Source organism: Uranotaenia lowii, chromosome 3 (assembly GCF_029784155.1).
Source record: "Uranotaenia lowii strain MFRU-FL chromosome 3, ASM2978415v1, whole genome shotgun sequence".
Lineage (NCBI taxonomy): Eukaryota > Metazoa > Arthropoda > Insecta > Diptera > Culicidae > Uranotaenia > Uranotaenia lowii.
The window spans coordinates 99,942,881-99,964,182 of record NC_073693.1 but is presented as its reverse complement, the minus strand read 5'-3'; the positions used below and the strand labels follow the sequence as shown (position 1 = coordinate 99,964,182).

Below are 21,302 nucleotides of genomic sequence, written 5' to 3'. Positions count from 1 at the left end.
AACTTTTATGGCATACGTTTTTGCAGCTTGCATAGCTGAGATATTAGCTATTCGGACGAATACGGTAAGCTGTAAAAACTGAAAGATTAACTAAGTAATGAATTTTTGATTTCCATTTCTTCAATTGTTTTTCACCTTGCAGTTCATTTAATCATCTCTTCCTGTCAAAATTCACTTGTAAAAAACTTTACCGATTCTTATGAAAACCATTCGAACAGGGCCAGATTAAGCCGTAGGGGGGCTCGGGGCAATTTCTCTAGGGGGGCTCTAATTTTTTTTTATTTTAATTGAAGATATATCTGTAGCAGTTTGTAAAAAAAAATCTTGTTTATTTATTCTAAAAACATGCCACATTTATGCTTAATAAAATGTAAAATTACTGCAGATCGTTTATTTAAACTCGAAAGTTAATCCTGATTAAATAATCATCCACACAATAAAGTTTCTGCTGAAACAGTCGAAATCAAAATTAAAATCAAACTTCTCCTTTAGAAATATACTTGTGAACCACAAAAATACATTTCAGAGTTCAATTCTCAAATTATTATGCAGAATAAAAGTGGCTATAGCACTTAAAATTCAAAATTTTAATTAGAAAATCTCCGTTAAAATTCAAAAAACGAATGGAAAATTTGTTCTGAAAAGTATTCAAAATCTAAAATAATATTAAAAACTGATATCAGTATTTTTAAACAAAATTCAGTACTGAAGAGTAGAATCTCAATTTCTTTTGAGGGAATGATTCAAATTACAAATGAACACTTTACTATTTGAATAGCCGACAAAATTAAAAAAAGAACAATGAAGATTTTTTTTCCGCGAAATCATCATAAGAGTATGGAACATGATTCCAAAATTAGAATTCAAATCAAATTCAAATAAAGGATAAAATATAAATAAAAATATAACAGAATTCAATAATAAAGTGTTGCAAACAAAAATCCAGTCCCAGAGCTAGGTTTAGTCATCCAAATAAGAATTGCACTTTCAAAAATTTAAATCAAAAATTACATTAGAAAATAAATGAATAATTTGGAAAAATATTGGTTTTTTTTAATTTCCTTAAAAGAAACGGCTTAATCTTTAGGAAAAATAATGAGCATTGTTATATTCAAACAAATCACAAGCAGAACCATATTTCAAAACAAGGATATCGAATTTTGGCAGATGTGGATTTGAAAATCGAAAAATAAAAGACCGTATCTATTCGTTAATTGTTATCAGATTTTAAACATATCTGGATCAAGCTCCAGATTTGAAAAATAAGAATTTGGATTTTTGATAAATAGCAGTCTCAAATATGTGAAAATTGGAATTTATCTCATAATAGTGAAAATTTTTTTTTTTCAAATCAAAGGATTTTTTATTAATGCCTCATTACAAATTATGATTTGTTAATATTTATTACTTTGTCAAAAGTTTGAAGGTATGAAACCTAACTTTGCCATTTTCCCGTTTGCTTAACCCATTTGAGGCCTTCAGAACCAGAGGGGTAAAAGTGCAAAAAGGTTCAATTTAAGTTTATAATGCACTAGCTGATCCCATACGAACTCCGTTTCGCATTTAATTTAGAATATGTCATGAACAGTTTGAATGAATGTCAATTGCCAGGCATTGTCAGATGCATTTCCAAATGCATTGTTAGGCAATAATTACAAAAATGTTGAACACGTAATATGGACGACCATTTTTTTCTGTCGTATGCTACTAAATTTGAAATCAGGAATCAATTGACCGTGCCAAAAAACCCCAGTATATGAATTTTTGTCTCGATACGATACAAAAGTATTGCAAAAACAAATTTATCAATTAATACGGAAGACCCCCTTGTTGTCGTTTGATTCAAATATTGAAATCAGAAATCAAATGACCGCCCCAACCCTCGTTTATAAAGTTCGACTCGATCGTTGCTTAAAAACGGAATGATTGCCAAAAAATTAAACTCCTTTCGATGTCCTCTTTTACAAACTTCGAAATCAATTGTTCTTCCTTCAAAACTCCCGTGTTAAAATTTTCAAATCAATCCATTGCATGATAACGCCAACATCACAAAAACAGTGAATAGTTAATATGGACAACCCTTTTGGCAGACCCCTGACCCAAAATTGGATAATTGGAATCAATTGTTCGTCCTTAATAATTCTTATGTGCAAATTGTCACCCCAATCCGATGTATAATAACCTCAATATCGCAAAAATATGGAAAAGGTAACATGGATGACCCCTTTTGTCGGCCCCTTACACTGAATTTGATGCCTGAAATCGATTGCATGTCATTCAAAACTCTCGTGTACCAATTTTCATCTGAATCCGATGTATAATTACGTCAATATCGCAAAAATAACGAACATTATATATGGACGACTCCTTTTGTTGGCGCTTCACACAAAATTCAAAACCTGAAATCGATTGCCCGTCTCTAAAAACTCTCGTGTATCAATTTTTATCTGAATTCGATGTACAATAACGTCAATATTGCAAAAACAGTGAAAAGTTCATATGGACGACCCCTTTTGCCGAGCCCTGACCCAAAATGCAATACCTGAAATCAATTGCTCATCTCGCAAAACCCCCACGTGCAGATTTTCATCACAATCTGACAAAAAATAATGTCTTGTATGGACGACCCCCTTCAGAAGGGGTCATCCTAAAATCTGAAAATATTTTTCATCATCACTGGTCCTAATGAGCATCCTTGCCAAATTTCAGCTCTCTAGCTCTTAAAACGGCTGAGTCTATAGAGGACAAACAAACAAACAAACAAACAAACAAACAAACCCACAGAAATTGCTTTTTATATATAAGTATAGATGAAAATGTATGTATGTTTGTTTAGCAAGTTATAAAGGCACCTGATGAAAATTTTATAAGAATTATATGTTATACCATCAATCGTTTGAGATTTTTTTTTCGTATATTGTGTATTACGTAGGCAGAGTTACAAATCCTGAATTAACTTATATTTTGGGGGGCCCGTCCTAGTTTAAGATTTCTTAAATTTTGATCTTTAAATATTGTTTGTTAGTTTTGATAACTTTTTAGAGCTTAACATTTATTTTTTTTCTCCTCGGGGAGCCCGGGGAAATTGCCCACTTTCCCCCCTCTTTAATCCGGCGTTTAATTTGAAAAATGTGTTTGATTTCAAAACGTTTGTTTGAGATTTTTTGTTACGTTTGTATGGGATCTTTTACAAAAACCATCTTCTGTTCCAAAACCCAACTTTTCCAAAACTTTTTTTTAACATATAAGAATATAATAATTTTTTTAACCGAACTCCCATCTTATTCAGTGGCCATTTCCGGCTCTAATGAAAATAAGGTAATCGAAGCCCTCATAGATACCACTCAGATACATATTTGTACTCGTTAGAGCCACCATTCAAAAGTGCACCCTCAGCTGCCTTATACATTTAGCCATAAACATATCTGCTGGCAATCAAGCAAACATGCAAAGGAAGCCTTTCGTTTGCCAAAGTCGACGATGAGGAGGCTACTTGGAACAGTATTCATTGGCTTGGACTGCCTTCCTGCCCGCCAGAAGGCCAATAAAACTATCATAAATTTAAATTAAATCATAATCTGGCTGCTGGACGCTGTCTGGTTCAGAGAAAGGGCGATGAAATTTTCAGAGATAGGAGTAAAATCTTACGATTTTGGTAGTTAAAGGAGGAAAGAGTTTGTTTTTGTTTTTTGGAATTATTTTGAAATTCAATAAAGTTTGTGGTTAAATAACGGTTCTTAACCCTAAATATTAACTGATATTTGATTTTCTTTTTTATACTTACAGGTGAGTCGTTGGCTATGCTGGATCTGTAAAAAAGAGAAAGAAAATTGTACGTGTTAAATCGGTAAGCACTTACGTACTGTCACATAAAGGTTATCTGATACATGTTTCATTTTTTTTTTTTCAAAAAGCTCCCTCGAGCGACTACTTCAAAACGATTAAATTAACCCAATTCCGTCAACCAATTTATACCGTCTATCGGAAGCCATATCGGCTTCGTAGGGGAGAGGAAGGCTATATGCGCATATTAAGGAAAGCACTCATTTTCTCCTATACTCCAAAAGATAGGAGTCTGAAAACTATATGCACATGAGCGGACATCTGTTTTATATACGTTAGTGAAATTTTTCTGTTAAAATCTCTTACAGTTTTTGTGAAAATAATTTTATAATAAAAGAAGTCAAAATAGCCGATTTCCGAAACTGGCGGGCTAAATGCGCATATTTATGTTTTTAGCTATATTTCATTACCACTTGCAATATTTTGATATTATTTAATTGGAAATGGTAGAAACGGATGTTAAGCATACGTCAAGGCCGAAATTTTGGTGAAATTTTTTACATCACTAGTTCTTTTGCATGAAACATAGTTAAGTATGCCATATGGCCATATTTCAGGGTAATATTTTGTTCATATTGTATTTTTATCGGATCAGTAGGAAGTTCTTTTTTTTTCGCTGTAAGATCGTGATATGAGCGTAGATTTCATGTTTAAATGATAGAAAGTAAAAAATTTATAAGACTAATCTATTTTTCTTGATATAGGCATTTAACCTGCCTTGATATGGGCATTCAGAACCTGTCTCTTATTCCAATATCTTATCATTTACAACTTTGCCAAAAGCTTCGATTTGTTGAATTCCCGATTTCCAGATGAATAAGAAAGAAAAACCACTAAAATTTTTGTTCACAGAATCTGTATGCACAATAATTAAAGTTCAATATATTATAACAAAACTGACAAAAATCTTGTTTGAATTTTTAAATTTTTTCGACTTTATATAATAATTTAATTTTTTTATGCCATGTGTTAAAAGCGTATTACCCTCAAACTGCATTAATTAGATATGATGAATCTCCAGCCATATTGTCAATCGGCTGTATGCGCATATTACCCAATATGCGCATATAGGGACACTTCCCCCTATAGTTAATTTCCAAAAGCGTAATCCCAATCCACAAGTCACGTTTTCTCAGAGAACGTCTCGGCCGAAGAAAGCCATGCATTGCTGCTCAAAATTTACCATAACGCCTCGAAGTCATGTTCGCCCGATATTTCTCGAGACACTTAATACAAATGTACCTAACCTTTAAAATCGAAAACGACACCAAACTTCCAAACAAACTTCTACTACTTGTTCCAAGCGCGAATTGCGGGAAGGGACAAATCTTTGAATCGGTGTCACGTACAACAGTTTTGGGGGAATTACTCCCTCTTTGCTTGATTTGCTTTGGAACACCTATTTGGATTAGTTTTCTCACGACGGACAAGAAATTTCGAAAAGTTGTTACACTTTTTGGAAATGGCACCCCGATCCGATGATTCAAATTTTCGAATTCCATCCCACAAAACATTTTCAATTGAAAAAGTCAAACCGATACTTGAACGTCGACTTCAACAAGCAACAACAGAAACATTTCGCTCGAGTGAGCGAGAGTGTGTAAACATAAATGTCAACTCCAAGTGCCGGGAACACAAATGTTTGTTTTGCTAATCATGGCCCCAGTCGTTGAAGTCGTAAAACGACTGACGACGGCCCTGAAAATCTTGCCTACCGGTGCAGAAATGTTTTTCGGAGAAAATGTGTGTCACCTTAGTTAGATGTGCAAATGTTGAACATTTGGGTGAATCAGAAGTTAACCTAACTAAAAATATCTTGGAATTTGCATCATGTTGCTGGACAACATGAACAATTTGTCAAACGATTTTGTAACTTACATTCAATCTGGAAGTTTTTTGGTTGTGACACAAAACGATCATGATGAGGATTGCAACGCTTCATCTTACTAAAACATATTCATCCTGTATAAGGAGGGAAGAAAAGAGAAGCCGTCTCCTATCGGAATTCCTGATTCAGCTAAGATTTTCTTCTTCCTATAGCACTGCTGTGGATTAGGAAGCATTCCAGTAGTAAGCGAACAAGTACTGAATATTATTCGTTCTTGACTTCCATCGTTTAGGGTGACAAGATTTGAAAATTAGGTATTTTGGACATAGGTGGCAACACTATAGGTGTGCAAATTGAAATTCATCAACGATCTTCACATTTCCAAACTGTTTCACTCTTGAAGACATGTAAGGTGGAAAAAAGTACGAGTCGGGTAAAAGCACGTTTCGCAATTATCACATAGGTGTGCCTAATTTTGCTATATTTTATCAAGGGTTTCTAGATTTGACAAGAGTAAGCCAAATCTTCAATTGCAAGACATAAAATTTTTTGGTAACTAAGTTCCAAATTCTTTTATGCATTCGGTTGAAGTTTGGAACAAACACTTTGAGCTTTCATTTTCGAAAACTAATGTGTTTTTTAAAGTGTGTCGATGTTTCTAATGTGGTACTCATTGTTCCTAATGCTTAACATATGTGTCCCTAACAAGGACTATAAAAATCGCTCACTCCTCGAAACGCACACGAAAATGCTTCGCCGCCGGCTCGCTATTCGTTTATGTTCAATACAATCACGAACAGCAACAAAAACGATTCTACGACGGCGGTTTCTATGCTTCTCGTATTAAAAAATATTCATGAGCGAGTCTGAGAAACGGGATCACGAGAGACTCGAATTTGCTTCATGAGAATTTTGATACCGAGCTTGCTGTCTGTTTAGGGAAGGAAGTACGCCAGTTCAGAAGAAAAAAGTAGGAAAAAAAAAGGAAAAAGAAATCTTTTGGCTCGTCCTTCTCAGAGACAAACCGTTCGTACCGTCCCGGCACCGATCGTTTAAAGATTGACTTGGCCTACATAAAAGCACACTGTTGCTGTTGATGTTATTGATGTTCTTTCAAGCTCGTAGCTTCAAAAAGTGACGCACATTCTTTGTAGGAAGCAATAATAACAGCACTAGCAAGAAGCAAAACGATTCTTTTGGCTCGGCATATTTGCCTGAAAAGAATAATAATAACACTAAAATGGATTGGATGTGCCGGCCGTATGCACACTGTTCTTCTTATTTTCCATTCCTTTTGGCCAACGCGTGTTTACAGCCAACACAGCTTGGCGTCATCTTTGTTGCTGTTAGTGTTTGTTCAAGCTCAAGGCAAAGGGACGAACATTTTTCCACGGGAAAGAATAATACCATTACTAACACGGCTCATGAGCGGGTTGGTAAAAAGTTTCATGAATCGGCTCGCTGATACGCAATCGTCGGGTTGATGCTAGATTTTGTGTGCGGAGAAGGAAGCAAGGCAAAAAGGAATCAGGAGACTTGGTCGTGTTTTCGTTTTGGTCGGGCTTGATTCGTGAGAACAGGAGATTCTCACTCACACCTCATTCGCGTTCCAGGGCATTTTTATGAGCAAAAATCGGAGCGATGCAGGCTCCGTCGCTCGTTTGAGTGAGTTAGGGACTCCCTAATAATGGACTTATAAAGGAAAAGTGTAGGGGAGAGTGGGGTATCGTGGGCCATGGGGAAACGTGGGCCACTTTTAATATCTCAGATGTGTGTTCAGATAAAAATCACAAACCAACTGTCATCGTCGTCGCTTTGCGTGAGCATATATTTCTGTATGTTGTTGACTGAAATACGCATCATATGCTTCTTTTATTGATAAAGCTAAAAAAAAGTTAGAAAAATTTTCTTACATAATTAAAAAACACCCACTGATTTCATCGATGGGGAACCTAAAGTGCATAACTAAAATATGCCCATACGCTTATGATCTTAGTTTTGTCATGATCTTTCACGTGGAAAAGGAATTTTTGATGAAACATCAATAAGTCAGACAAACGCAACCAATTTGCAAATCATAGCTTGTGGAGAATCGTGGGCCACACATCTTGAATCACCTATATTTTTTATGTTTTTAGACACATTCAGAACTTAAAATACGTTTTACCTATCTGTAAAGTTTTCTTATGCCAAATGAAGAGTTATGAAAAATATTTTGTCCATCTTATATAAGAAATTTTGCCAAAACGTTCGCGAGCCAGGTTTTGGAATCTATGCGATCATACACAGTTCTCTTTTTCATTTCATAATCTGAAATTGCTTTAAAATAACGAAATGAATTAGGAAATCACAGTTTTGGGTCAACTCATTAACTTTGCGTGTTATTTGGTCAATTTGGATTTGGTGACCCACGATTCCCCACCATTTTTCAAAATCCAAAAAATATTGCTTTTTTTCAACAGTCAGATTTTGGGGAAAATAACTTGTTAAAAATTAAAAAAAAAACCTTATGATACCTTGAAAATGTTGAAAATCATACCAGTTTTTATTTTCATGTTATCTTTTATAATACAGAAGTTATGGAACAACGAAAAAAAGTGGCCCATGATTCCCCACTCTCCCATATCAGCGTATCCGACATTACATTATTTATTCCTGATTCTGCTTCTTATAAGTTCAATGAAGAAATTTTTAAAACATACGTTTTTATCATAACTTTTATAAGTTTTTTTTGGAATATGATCAGAGAAAACATGCCTATTAAAATTCTTCACCAAATTCGTTTATGCAAGTTTTGAAGAAAGTAGTGCATGTTAAGCTTATAAAAAATCATACGTTTCATTTTTCAATTAGGAATGGTTTTTTTGAACATTTTTTTTTACATTTAATATTTGTTATATTTGAAAATTTAAAGTAATGATTATAAAAAAACTTTATAACGATTTTTATTCAGATTTTTTTTATTTTAATTTTCTATTTCGCGTGGAGATTTCTCAATTTGACGAATTGAGAAGCTTTGGACTATCATCGCCCATTACATGTGTTAAATTTCGATTTTCCTGGTTTGTAGCAGACTCCAAGAAGTTTGACTGTTGCTTTTCAAACATTATTGAAATATGTGTATAAAAACTTTAAATACACATGAGCAGCCCACTGTTTTCTATACCTTGGAATGATTTTTATGTTGAAACTTCCTGCAATTTTTGAGAGAACGATTTTATAGTAAAAGTTGTTTAAATTGTTGAACCTCAAATCGTGCAGGTTTAATGCGCATTGGATGTTGTTAGAAAAAAAAACTTTTTACGACAAAGCTGTTATTAATAAAAATTTGCGTTTTTTTTATTATTTATAGAATAAAGCAAAAGTTGGGGTTGCCATATTTTGAATTCAGTTCATCCATTTTCAAACTTTATAAAATCTGTTTTGAGAACTTTTGATCTCTTTTGGGATGTTGATTAGAGCCTAGTTTAAAAGTATAAATGCTAAAAATTTCTAAATTTATTAAAATTTAAAATTTTACAAACCTATAAAAAAATTCTCTTATTTCTCTAAACAAAATCTCAATTATTCTACATTCTACTTTCTATTCATTACTAATCATTTACCTTCATAAAAACCTTAAATTTGTTGTACTTTTGATGTTCAAATTAATTCGAAACCAAATTTATTTTAAGCTTCAGTACGAATAATTGTTAAAGGTCAAAATATTTTGTACATTTAAAAAACGTTAAAATACTACATCAATAGTTGTCTAAATAATTTTTTTTAGAAAATTTTTATTTTGTATATTTATGAATCTCTTACATAAATACCTGATGTTCAAAGCGTACCACCCTCAAAATGCATTGATAAGATTGGTTTTTGTAACGGCTGCAAGCGCATTGACCTCGAGAGGCACAACCAGGATTACTGCTCTCTCCTCTCCTCCTCTCCTCCACTTTCTCCTACTGTAGTTATTTGAACATCACGATATGTTATTTCAAAATCAAATCGTTGTTCTTGCAAATGGTTGAATAGTTCAAATAAGTTCTTTTGAACTTTTGAATAACGATATTGTTAGAGCTTTTGTGAATTGCTCATGCCCATTAAGTCATGAATATGGATAAGTATTTCTTATGGAATTGACATATGGCTTTTATTAAAAGCTTGCTTAAATTCAATTGTAGCCATAGTTTCTTTAAGCTGTGAAGCTTCATGTCTATTTCCAGAACTTCTTCAGGTTACTTATAGAAATATTCTTTCAAAAATTTATTTCCGACATATAGATAACGCTTTTAAATACACTTAAGTTAAAAGAATATCGTGTTTTAACTTTTAACCATTTATTTTACAGTCCCTTGAAAATAAAGTGAAGATAAAATAAGTTTAACAACTTAACGTCAATCATATTCATTTCAAAAATTCGCTGTAATTTCAATATACTTTGGAAAACTTTGACTATGTCCAGCATTAATAACACCCTGAAAAAAGTGCCATTTTTCAAATTTTATACACTAACCGACTTGTCAAATTTTTCAACTGATGTTGGATTATTTTTAAAATATCCAAAAATAATGTTAAAAAAGCTACAAAATCATCAAAAACTTAGAGTTTCAGTAAAATATCTAAGTTGTATCCGTGTATATTTCACTATAGATAGCTTTATACTTTGATTATCGTTTATTCTTGGTTTTTCATATAACCAGGCTTATCAATTAATCCAATAAAGAATTCGAGAAAAGTCAAATCTGTCCGAGATGACCGGAAGTTATTTGAAATTTTTCGGATTTCATCCGGGTTTATTCAGATTATTTGCCAAAGATTTTGCGTACAAATCATCAAGTTTTCACTTACACTTAGACTTTAACACTGCTGCTGATTCGATGAATACATTAAATTTTAAGTAAATTACTTTCTTTTTCCTATTGTATTTTTTTTCCTTTTTCCTCTTGTATGTATTGTAAATATTTTTTTTTTTTGATTAATTCTTTAGCCTAGGAAAAGTCGATTAAATCAGTTTATTTTCGATTTTTTCAAAATTTTTACTACTTACCAGAGATTTTGAGATTCCATTTAGTTCATCGGAAAAAGACGGTTACACAAATTTGGGAGTCCAGTCAGGGTTCAATAGTTAGTTCACACCAGAGGTGTCAGGTGGTTTCGTCAAAAATCAGGACACTGCGAGGCAAAAAAGTCAGGATTTAACTAGATTGACATGGAACTCTGCTTAAATTGCAGAAATAAAGGCAAAATACAGATCCTGGAGATTAATCGAAACAAAAAAAAAAAAAAAAGATCCTGGAGATGTTTTAACTTATGCAACTGAAGCGAGCAGAATCTTGGATGGTAGGTAGTTTATATCGAAAAACACCATAAAAATATCAACTGAATCGAAAATTATCACCGCTTAAATGGGTTAAGGTATTTTATTACAGATTTGATTGATGTTCTTATAATTTCTCAACAAATTTTAATTTCTTTCTGAAAATCAAAGCAATTTAAGCGTTTAAGAAAAATCAGGATTGTTTTTCAAACTAAGGACAAATCCTGAAAAATCAGGACATTCGGAACCCATACCCATAATGCTTGATAAATATGTCATAAATAAAGGTTGCCTGCCAGAACTTTTTCCGCCATACATCTGTGTAATCTTTAAAGTGTGTTGTAAAGAAAATTGCATAAAAAATTTCGTTTTTGGAACGCATAATTAAAATGATGTTTGGTTTTGTAAATTAAATCCTTCAAAATACAGGCGAAATTCTGGCAACCGGGCTGAACCGGACTTTTTTCAAAATTTTGTATCAAATTTAGGCATTTCCAGATGAAACCGGGTAATATTGCCAGCTTATCATAAACACTTAACTAAACTCATGAAAAATGAAACATTCTGGTTTGAAGTTTGAAGTCTTTATAATTCAACCACAAACAATCAAAAATATTCTGATGTTAAATTTAAATTAATGTACTTTTAATGATTGAAAATCTTATACATAATATTTTTAATATATTCAAATGTACAAATTTTCTGTTGTTTTTTCTATTTATTTTATCATAAAGTATTCCTCAGGTAGCCCCCTATTTTTAACAATATTTGAAATCGATTTCGCAGAGATCGAGGCTTCGACTTTTTAGATGGATCGAGTTTTCAACCATTCAGCTGAATCAATCTTGGGAATCGTTTTTTTCCAGAAGATCGGACAACCCTGATCCGAACAATAAATCAACTCTTGCATTATGAAATTCTTTATTGTGGATTTCAAGATTAAAGTGCATAGAGTTAAAATAAAAAAATCTAAGATCAGCGCTTAAATACAAATAAATTCATATTTGTATCTAGAGATAGAGATGAATTTACAAATCTCTCCAGATTGTTTTCGATTATTCTTTAGCTTAATTTTTTATTTGATAATTCGTATACTATTTTTTATCACAAAAGGGTAAAATTTTCCAAGAATTAGAATATTAATTAAGTTCTTCGATATTGGAAAGTCTCTCGAAATTCTTGATCCGATTTTTAATATAAATAATTCGAAGCTTATATTTCTGTAAAAATGGTAATCTGAATAGATAATTAAGGATTTATACCTGCATTTAAAATTTAGAATCTACATAGATGCTATGATTAAATAAGATTTCATATGTTATCTGGATATCATCTGGGGTTTATGCTTTTATTTCGTGTGTACTGTTCAAGTTTCATAAGGTATTCCTTCATAAGGTAAACCTTCATTTGAAATTCATAAACAAGAATATTAAAAAAAATTGAGTAAGTTTTCTTCAGAACAGAAAATGTATCTTAAGAAATACAAAAGCAAATGATTAATAGAGATTATCTTTCTTATGGTCTGTCTGTTGTAAAACTCTAAGTTTATAATTATTATTTCAAAATCAAATTTTTCAGAATCGGTTTCGTTTTTATAAGTAGTATAGTGAATAATTTTTTTAAATTTATAAATAAAGTGCATTTGAAAATTTTTGCTTCGTTTTCAGGATACTTCGAAAAGATCGATGAAAGCTGCATTTCTTATCATATTTTTAGATTCATTTTTCAAATTTGTTGTAGCTGATTATGAATGGCCGTCAGTCTCAGTTTTTGAAAGCATATTCTTTCCCTCTCAATTTTTCCCAGCTTTTGACATTGGGTTTTATTCGATCCTTTTTTATACTTGTTGGAAATGATTGATATCTAATTATGAAGTTGATATTTTTTATTTCTTAATTTTTCTTGTTTTTCTAGAGTTTTCTAAAAAATGTATTATTCATAAGTTTCGTTAACTTTTTGTTGGCTTTCAATTCTGTAAGCAGGGCTCGAAATATTAAAAATATATGACTTTTAAAAATCGTTCGTGGCTGGGTACTCATCTATTTTGATTGTTAAATGGTTTCCAGAGAGATTTAGATTTATTGATTTTGATCTAAAAACCAAAATCATTGAATAATGCTTTGTTTTCGAATAAAAAGCGAAATATTTGAAAAGACATGCCAAACTTTCACTAATTAGGTTATACTTACACTTTTCTCAAAATTCAAATATTCAAATTTGAAACGTTATAATTTGAAGTGTTATAATATTAGCTCAAAGCATTACATTAACTTTGCTTTTCATTTATAAAATAAAATATGATTTTGAAAATGTCAACAAAATTCAAGAAGATTTGTAAAAATCTGTAAATTAATAAAAAAAACACGGATTCTCTGAGGAAGATTTGTTTCAAAATCTGTAAAATCATATATTTTTTTGATAATTTCGACAAGCTTGCTAGATTGATATCAAAAATTCTTGTTCTGATCATGACTAGTTGTCTTTTAGTTCATTTAGCTAACATTTCTGGCAACCCTAGCAATATTTCGCACTTCTTAGCAAGTATATGAACACGACAATCTTGCAGAGCTGTAGTCGCCTTTTCGAGTAATTAAGATAAGAACCGGCCAGATTAGAGCCGTAATTGGTCTGAAGATTCCTGCCCTCATCGTCATCGTCAGCGCCATCATCATAATCTACTAGATGGAACCAGTATCTTTATCTTTGTGGCTAAGTTTCGGGATTTCGGTTGCCTGGATAAGTTTCATTTACACATCATTCGCGATATCACATAGATGAAAATTAACGTTTGAAAATTTTAATTATGATACTGGAAATATTCAGGATGTAATTTTAGTTTTTCAATTTTTCAATGAATATTCTTGTTCTGTTCAGTTTAAAAATATTAAAATTGCTTTAAATCTCCGTTGAGCTTGACCCAACCTTGAGGATGACTCCAGTCCACTCAACAAAAACTCATTAAAACACTTGGAAAGTTTTTCCACCCACCCATAACTCACCACTAATTGAAACTTTGCGTGATGATTCCATCCAGTCTAGTGAAAGTCTGATGCAATGCAAAAGCAAATAAAGGAAAATTTAAAAATCTAGAGAGAGGCAACAGGAACTAGCTGAACTGTTGTTTGAATAAATCCGTACACTAAATTTACCCAACCAAAGCATAAAATCACAACAAAACAAAAAAGGAGAGGAAATCGGAAAAAAAATTGAAGGCAAAACTCAACTCGTGGCCGTTTCGTTTTCCCACAATTATTCTGATCGCTCGAAACAACAAGTAGAGTGGTGAAAATAAAAAACTAGCACACTGCAGCAGAACCCGGAGTCTGGAATTGATTTATGTGCGTTCATTGATTGGTCCGACTACGAATGTTTTTCCTCCTCTAACGTTGCTGATGCTGCTGCAGAAGTTTTCGAATCACTATGGCACTTGCCTATGGCTTGGTTCTATTTTTTCCCAGTTTTTGTACCAGCATTTTACTAGATTGGACCAGGAAATTTCTCTCAGTAGACTCTGGATCGGATTCATTGCTTTCTAGTCACAACACGCACAACTCACAAGAAAGGTAAAAACCGGTTCAAAAATTATTCTAAAATGTCTAAATCATCTTATGAAATTCTCAATACAGAATATTTCCCTTTTTCCATTTTTATATTTTTTTGAAAAAATTTGTGGCAGCACTGGAACTTTTTTCTTCAACATTTATATACCTTAACATTTTCTAATTTAAGAACAATGCAACTAAGTTTGAAAGTTTAAAAACATTTATAATATTGCCTTTTTTCGTAAATGTATCTGTCATCTATACAAGAGTTTCACAATGTTGCCAGTTTTTAGTTTTTGATATTTTCCTAAGATGTGCAAAAAACTTGCAAAATCTTAAATAAATCTTTATGTTTGGACTCATAAATTTTCTAGAATAATTTCCAAAAATTATTTAAAAAATGTTTAATTCATCTTATGAAAATCTTAAATAGGAAATGTTTCCCTTTTGCTTTGATTTTTTTTAGACAATATTTCTGGCAGCACTGTAACTTTCTTTTTCATCATTTATATACCTTAACATTTTCTAATTTAAGAATAATGCAATAAAGTTGAAACAAAAACACATTTTTAAAATTCCTTATTCTTTTTTTCTAAATGTATCTGTCATCTAAACGAGTGTTTACAGTGTTGCCAGTTTTTTTAAAACATTTTCTATTGATATTTTCCTAAAATTTTTGAAAATCTTGAAAAATCTTCAATAATTCTTTAAGTTTAGACGAATAAATTTTTTAGAACAATTTCTAAAAATTATTTAAAAATGTCTTAGTTATCTTATGAAAATCTTAAATATTTTTTTTTCCTTTTTCTTATATTTTTTTAGAGAATATTTCTGGCAGCACTGTAACTTTCTTTTTCGTCATTTGTATATCTTAACATTTTCTAATTTATGAATAATACAATAAAGTTTAAACAAAAAACTTAATAATATTGCTTATTCTTTTTTTTATAAATGTATCTGTCATCTAAACAAGTGTTAACAGTGTTGCCAGTTTTTTTAAACATTTTTTTTTTATATTTTCGTAAAATTTTCAAAAAACTTGTACAATCTTCAACAAATTATTAATTTTGAACTCATAAATTTTATAAAATAATTTTCAAAAATTATTTAAAAATGTTGAAGTCATCTGATGAAAACTCTAAATATTTCTTTTTCTTTTTGCTTTTTTTTAGAAAATATTTCTGGCAGCATTGTAACTTTCTTCTTCATCATTTATATACCTTAGCATTTTCTTATTTAAGAATAATGCATTACTGTTTGGAAAACGTTTGTAATATGGCATTTTCTTGGTAAAAGTATCCGCCATCTATAATGCGTTTAACAGTGTTGCCAGTTTTATTAAAAATAATTTTTAATGATATATTCCTGAAACTTTAAAAAAACTTGCTAAATCTTCAAAAAATCTTTGAGTTTGGACTCATAAATTTTCTAAAATGGTTTCAAAAATTATTAAAAAATATCTAAGTCATATTTTAAAAATCTTTTATAAATATTTTTCCCTTTTAAATTTTCTTTAGAGAATATTGCAGGCAGCACTGTAACTTTCTTCTTTTTCATTTATATACCTTAACACTTTCTAATTTAAGAACTATGCATTAAAGTTTAAAGACACACATTTGTAATATTGCTTATTATTGTTTTTGTAAATATATCCGTCATCAATACAAGCGTTTTACAGAGTTGCCAATTTTTTTTGATATTTTCCTGAAATTTTCGAAAAAAAACTTGTAAAATGTTCAATAAATCAATAATAATAATAATAATCAATAATGTTTGAATTCATGCATTTTCTTAAATAATTTTCAAAAATTATTTAAAAATGTCTTAGTTTTCTTATAAAATTCTTTTATAAAAATATTTCCCTTTTACATTTTTTTTTATTTTTAGAAAATATTTCTAGCAGCACTGTCACTTTCTTCTTCGTCATTTATTTACCTTAACATTTTCTAAATTAAAATAATGCAATAATGTTTAAAATTTCAAAAATATAAATATATATTTATAATATTTCTTATTCTTTATTTGTAAATGTTTCTGTCATCTATGCAAGAGTTTTAAAGTGTTGCCAGTTTAAAAAAAATAAAATCTTTTGATATTTACAATATATACAATTTTAAAAAAAACTTGCAATATCTTCAATAAATCTTTAAGTTCAGACTCATAAATTTTCTAAAATAATTCCCAACAAATTATTTAAAAATGTCTAAGTTATCTTTTGAAAATCTTAAATTAGAAATATTTCCCTTTTTACATTTTATTTTGAATATTTTTGAAAATATTTCTGGCAGTAGTGGAAATTGTGGAAATTCACCGACAGCGGAAGAGGCAGCGAGTCCGACTTTTCCAGGAGAAAAAGCGCCGCCTGGAGGAGGAGGAGCTCGAGGAGCTGGAGCAGCTGCATCGTTCCCAAGAAACACGAAAGTTCTATCAGAAACTCAACGCATTCCGCAAAGGCTTCGTGCCGCAAGCCGAAATGTGCCGGGATAAGGACGGGGGTATCCTGACGGACAATCGTGAGGTGATCAAAAGGTGGAAGCAGCACTTCGATGAACACCTGAACGGCGCACATGCAGGAGATCAAGACGGTGGGGGAAGGTACATCGCCGGCGTAGCCAACGACGAAGAGGAGCCACTCCCAACGATGAGTGAAGTTAAGGAAGCCATTCGCCAGCTGAATAGAAACAAGTCGGCTGGGAAGGATGGCATCGCAGCTGAACTCATCAAAATGGGCCCGGACAGGTTGGCCGACTGCCTACACCGGTTGATAGTCCGGATCTGGGACATAGAACAGCTACCGGAGGAGTGGAAGGAGGGGGTAATATGCCCCATCTACAAGAAGGGCGACAAATTGAACTGTGAGAACTACCGAGCGATCACTGTCCTCAATGCCGCCTACAAAGTGTTGTCCCGAATCCTACTCCGCCGCCTCACGCCACAAGCAAACAGATTCGTGGGAAGTCATCAGGCCGGCTTCATGGAGGGACGGTCTACGACGGACCAGATATTCACATTACGGCAAATCCTCCAAAAATGCCGTGAACACCAAGTCCCTACGCATCATCTATTCATCGACTTCAAAGCCGCATACGACACGATCGACCGTAACGAGCTATGGAAAATCATGGACGAGAACGGCTTTTCCGGGAAGCTAATCAGACTGATCAAGGCGACGATGGATGGAACGCAGTGCTGTGTGCGGATTTCGGGTGAATTGTCGAGTTCATTCGAATCGCGCAGGGGGCTTCGACAAGGTGATGGTCTATCCTGCATGATGTTCAACGTGGCGCTAGAAGGTGTTATTCGACGAGCGGTGGGCGAAATGCGGGGCACGATTTTCAACAGATCCAGTCAACTTATCTGCTTTGCCGATGACATTGATATAGTCGGCAGATCATCTGCGGCGGTGGAAGAGATCTACCGCAAACTGAAACGCGAAGCAGGAAGGATTGGGTTGATGATTAATACGTCCAAGACGAAGTACATGCTGGCCTGCGGATCCGAGACCGACCGAACCCGCTTGTCCAGTAATAACAAGGTCATGATCGACGGCGACGAGCTGGAGATAGTCGGAGACTTTGTCTATCTCGGCTCACTGGTGACCGCAGACAATGACACCAGCCGTGAGATCCGGAGGCGAATTATCAGCGGAAGTCGTGCCTACTATGGACTCCACAAGCAACTGCGGTCGAGAAGACTTTGCCCTCGTACGAAGTGTAACCTGTATATGACGCTTATTAGACCGGTTGTTCTCTACGGGCACGAGACATGGATATTGCTCGAGGAGGACCTGCGTACACTCGGAGTATTCGAGCGACGAGTGTTAAGAACCATCTTTGGCGGCGTACAGGAGAACGGAGTGTGGAGGCGAAGGATGAACCACGAGCTCGCGCGACTCTACGGCGAACCCAGTATCCAGAAGGTGGTGAAAGCTGGCCGGATACGCTGGGCTGGACATGTTGCGAGAATGCCGGACGACTGTCCTGCAAAACAGGTGTTCGCTACGAATCCGGTAGGAACAAGACGAGCGGGGGCGCAACGAGCGAGGTGGTTAGACCAAGTGGAGCGTGATCTGGCGAACGTGGGGTGCCCTAGGAATTGGAGAACGGTTGCCATGGACCGAGTGAATTATAGGAATTATGTTCGTCAAGTTATGTCGTGAGACGGAATACTATGTAAATAAAAAAATAAATAATTCTGGCAGTAGTGGAGCTTTTTTCTTCGTTATTTATAAACCTTGACTAATTTAAGAATAATGTAATGAAGCATAAAAATACATTTATAATATTGCATATTCGTTTTTTTTTTGTAAATGTATCTGTCATGTTTAAAGCGTTTTACAGTGTTGCCATTTTTTTTAAAACAATTTTTATTTATATTTTTCTTGTTAAATCTTAAATAAATCTTTAATATTGGACTCACGTATTTTCTAAAAAAATTTTTAAGAAGAATTTAAAAATTCATCTATAAAGTCATCTAGAAAAAATCTTAAATAAAAAAATTTTCCCTTTTTATTTCTATTTTTTAAGAAAATATTTCTGGCACCACTGCTTCTTTCTTCTTTGTCATTTAAACACCTTAACATTCATTAATTTAAGAACAATGCTATGAAGTTTGTACAAAAACACTGATTATATTGCTTTTTTCTTTTTTTTGGTTTATGTTTCTGTCATCTAAACAAGTGTTGACAGTGTTGCCTGTTTTTTTTAAATTATTTTTTATTGAGATTTTCTCAAATTTTTTAAAAAACTATCAGAATCTTCAATAAATCTTTAATCTTGAAATTTTCTATAATAATTTCAAAATGTTTGAGTCATGTTATGAAAATCTTAAATAAAAATATAACCCTTTTACTTTATTTACTTTAACTTTATTTTTTAATATTTCTGGCAGCACTGTTAACTTTCTTCTTCATTTATATACCTTAACATTTTCTAATTTAAGAATATTGTATTAAAGCTCTAAAAAACCTTTATAATAAATATTGCAAAAATATTGCTTATCCTTTTTTCTGTAAATGTATCTGTCATTTAAACAAGCGTTTTACAGTGTTGCCAGTTTTTTAAATACAATTTTTATTGATATTTACCTGAAATTTTCAATAAACTTGCCATATTTTCAATAAAACTTTAATTTTGGACTTTATTTTTTACCTTGTTTTACTTTTTCTTTTAATTTTTTTGATGCACATGGAAGTTGATTTAACATTTTTTTTCTAGCCTTCCAACCACTGATGGATTTATGTTGACCCTCGTGGCCCATATTTTTCCGTTGAAAAATTCCACCGCTTTGCAACAGAAACAACAGAAAACGATTCAAAACCTGCAGCTAAGCCTCCAGAGGCTTAGAACGACCCCAAGAACGGTTTCGAACAAAAAAAAAAAAAAAATCCGTACGTGACCAAACTCAATTCCTCCCTTTCGATCTGTGTCCATTCAGTTTTTGCTTTCTATTTTAGATTTACAACCTCTTTCTTTTTTTCAATCATCGATCATGTTTGGAAATTTGTGCGTGAGATTGTTTCTTCCTGTTCTCGACGACGAGGTCTGTTGAAAAGAACTCCTCTCGGAATAATTGCTTCCATAATTGAACTTTTCCGTTTCGATTTTTTTTTTGGTTATACTCTTTCATTCTATTAGTGTTTGCCCTTTGTTTCAGGACAATTTCAACGACCGACAAAAAACGAAAAAAAAGTAATTGAATTTAATTGCTATGTTGGTTTTTCATTTCTGAAACGCGAGTTTTGTGGATTTTTTTTTTTCAACCTAACAAGTGTGTATCTCAATTCCAATTTGAAGAATGTGAATGTCTTCAAGTTCTTCATTGGAGGTCGATAGAAAATAATCCCTAAAGGTTTTATCTTAAATCGATGCAAAAAAGGCTTTCCCTCACAAAAAAAAAACGGTCCAATCGATGTCCAAGATGTCATTTTAATCCATCGCTAGTTCACAAATGTCTCCAAGGCAAATAGGAATAAAAAACGGTCTCCCAAAAAAAGGTCCCGGAAAACCAATACCACTTTTTTCCCTTCGAACCATATGTCACTTATCTGGACCAAATCGGTTTTTCTTTCTCCCGAGCGTTCTTTTTTCCGAGGAAAAAGGAGAACTAGTGTTAAAAGCACACATTCCCGAACTGTACTGGACACGATTCCCCCTTTTTTTGGTCGTTCGTCCTTTCGGGAAGCAATGGGTGACATAATCGAAGTCCAATCGATCAAATTGGGGTTTTACCATGCATCGGTGTCTGGTTGGATGAGAGAAGTTAAAAAAAATGAATGACTGAAGGAGGTGTTTTTGACTGTTTTTTTTGTGAATGGTCCTCGGCTCAGCATCAGTATGCGAATTGGAGTGAGTTGTGTTGTTAAAGTTCTACGAAAACGTTTAGAAATATTTTGTTTTCAGAAAAGAATGTTTGGTAGTTTATTTAATTTTTTCAAAGAAGAAAGGTTTACTACTTCTCATTACTTTTTTAATGCCATTACTAGATAATCGATTTTTTTGGTAGAATCCAGATTCTTTTTACTGATGTATGTGGAAACTGGGAAATCTATTTAACTCAGCTTTAGATTTAAAATTCTTACTTTTTATCAAGGTTCATTCTGATTTCGAACTCAAAATTTTAGAATCCGAATCCAGAATTTATACACCCAGAACTCAAGTTCATTGTTTAACTTAAGCATGATAATTTCCTATTTTGTCTTTCAAACTAATATTAAATGTAAGGACATTGACCTAATTATACTTTTTGGGTGTTTTAAAATTTACTGTTTGAATTTGAGAAGGACTTA

At 32.8% G+C, this 21,302-nt stretch overlaps 2 protein-coding genes across 7 annotated transcripts in view; one reads left to right on the top strand and one right to left on the bottom strand.

The window, feature by feature from the left end:
* The window catches only part of LOC129758526 (uncharacterized), a 421,682-nt gene that overhangs the window by 107,235 nt on the left and 293,145 nt on the right, over positions 1–21,302 (bottom strand). For 5 of the 6 annotated variants that reach the window (XM_055756044.1, XM_055756045.1, XM_055756042.1 and 2 more), the window contains one exon: positions 3,785–3,809. The exons of the other annotated variant lie outside the window; for it this stretch is intronic. The gene's annotated coding sequence lies outside the window, so the exon portion shown is untranslated. The remainder of the gene's footprint in view (positions 1–3,784; positions 3,810–21,302) is intronic. 6 annotated transcript variants of the gene reach the window in all.
* LOC129758525 (HIV Tat-specific factor 1) overlaps positions 1–21,302 on the top strand; it is a 329,990-nt gene that overhangs the window by 192,426 nt on the left and 116,262 nt on the right. The gene's annotated exons all lie outside the window — the stretch shown is intronic.